We start from the raw sequence: 2,348 nt of genomic DNA, 5'->3' as shown, positions 1-2,348 counted from the left end.
AAACAGCTATTCCTCCAGAATCATGTGAGCCATTTTTTTTGTTATTTATTCTTCTCCCATACAATACACCACAACTGCACTTTCACCTCCCTCCACCCTTCCAAATCCCTCTCACCCTCATTTCTTCTCCAGATACATTTCTCTTGTTTCCTTTCAGAAAAGAGCAATCTTTTCAAGGACAGCAATTGAACACTGCATAACAAGATACAATAAGACTCCATACAAACCCTCATATCAATGCTGGGTGCAACCTAGTGGTAGGAAAAGTATCCCAAGAGCAAGCAATATCATCTGAGCCACTTCAACTCCCACTGTCAGGAGTCTCCCACTGCAAACACTAACATATTTTCAGAGAACCTAGCGACAGCCTCATGCAGGCTTTGCGATTGCCCCTTAAGTCTCTGTGAACCCTTATGAGCCCTGCTTAATTGAATCTGTGGATCATGATCTCCTGATATCCTCAAGCCCTCTAATGAACCAGTTTCTCACAACTTAAAACTCTCTGTTTCTCTCCCTTCTTCCCTCCCTCTCTCCTCCTCTCTCTCCTCTCTCTCTCTCCCCTTACCCTTCCATATGCTTCCTCTCCATCCCAAACTAATATTCTACATGAATAGATAAACACTCCATCCAATAAATGAAATAGTGTACAGAATAAGTGCTCTTAAAAGAAATAAATATGGCTATTGCTGCTTTGAGGACCTTCCATCAACAACTTAGGGATTGAGGGGGATCCATGGAGTTCACAGATTAATCACTCAACTTGCTTTTTCTATCTGAGAGAATAAAACTTAATTCATTAGGGCCTGCAAGAAGGACCAAACTTAGGTCTCTGGGGCCAGTGAAAAAGGAACACACACACAAACTCACATCTCCAACATGTTAGAATCTCACCTAGGGTGCTGATGAATGGCAAGTCTTCAGCAGGTCACAGAAACTAAAGAGGAGATGCAAAGCAGAAAAACTACTAGACAGACAAATGGAAACATAAATTTTCTAAGGGCCAAACTTTAGTTCTTCATTTTTTATTTGTTCTTCATTATTATTCTGTTACTTGTTGTACTCTTTTCTTTTTCTTTTCTGTTCTTTTACCCTGATGTTTCCCTTCTGTCTCTCTTGATGCCTTCCTTATACATCTTTACTGGTGTTTTCCTTCTCTCATGTCTTTATTTTTTCTTTTGGTCACTGACCCATCTTACCAAGTAAGGCACATCAGCCAGCAGTAGCCAGGCTACCATGAGGAACCCCGAATCCCTCATTCAGCTATTAAAATTTGCCTTTCTAAACTTTAAATTGTTTTCCAAGGTTTTCTACCTGAAAGCCATTAACAAAAACATCTTATCCTAAACTTAAGCCATCATTTAAAGCTTTGTTATAGCCATGAAGCACACCAAAACCTGTGAACACATCTTCCAACATTAAGATTAAAAGAACTTGAGCTGGCCTAGCTTTTGGTACACATTTCATCATAGAACCTTCATCTAGCAACTGATGGAAGCAGATACAGAGATCTACAGAAAAGCACAGGGTTAAAGGGATAGTTAATTGTTGTCCCATTTTATCAAAGACAAACTGATACACAAGAACAAAAATACAAAGAGATAGACACAAACTCAAATCCAGAAGCTGGTGCTCTCACCATCACCCTGATGTAGAACTGAAAATCACAAGAACAAAAAAAACACAGAAACTCAAAATTAGAAGCCATGCGGCATCTGATCCAAAAATACAGATATAGGATCACACCTCCCCCGGGGACTAGGGCGAGCGACCTGGTCACTCCTCTCTCCCACAAATGCCCATGAAACATCTTTCAGGGCTCAGGGCCAGAGGTCTGGGACACGTCTGTCCCCTCTCTTGGTCCTGTTTCAATACAGACCCCGCGCAGGTACAATTTTCAAATTACTGGTTCACAATTACACAGAAACAGAAACACAAAACACAAATAGACAGATGTAAAAATGAGCTCATTCATACCTCCAACTGGATCTAGAGTGGGTTTGGGAGTGACTCAATTTCCCGGTCAGGGAACCAAATGTTGGACCCTAGTGTCCAATCACCGAGAAGGAGGAGTCGCCCCAAGAAACCATCTCTCATCACAGCTGATGTAAAAGCATGAGGATTTTATTAATTCTGTCATGACAAGGTCTTTCAGCAGTCGGGAGGCTAGAAGACCTTGAATGTCTGGTACAGGCTATTTTTAAAGGGAAAAACCACAGAAGGAAGGGGTGTCTGGGGGTGAATTCCTGGCCCTGTCAACACCAACCAGGGCATTTCTCATCAATAAAGCATATGATGTCTATTAAATCTTTCTTTTTAACTCTTACTCCTCTCTCCCTGAGTGATTGCTT

Source organism: Chionomys nivalis, chromosome X, assembly GCF_950005125.1.
Source record: "Chionomys nivalis chromosome X, mChiNiv1.1, whole genome shotgun sequence".
Classification (NCBI taxonomy): Eukaryota; Metazoa; Chordata; class Mammalia; order Rodentia; family Cricetidae; genus Chionomys; species Chionomys nivalis.
The sequence above is the reverse complement of the archived record's forward strand: the minus strand, read 5'-3'. Positions refer to the sequence as shown.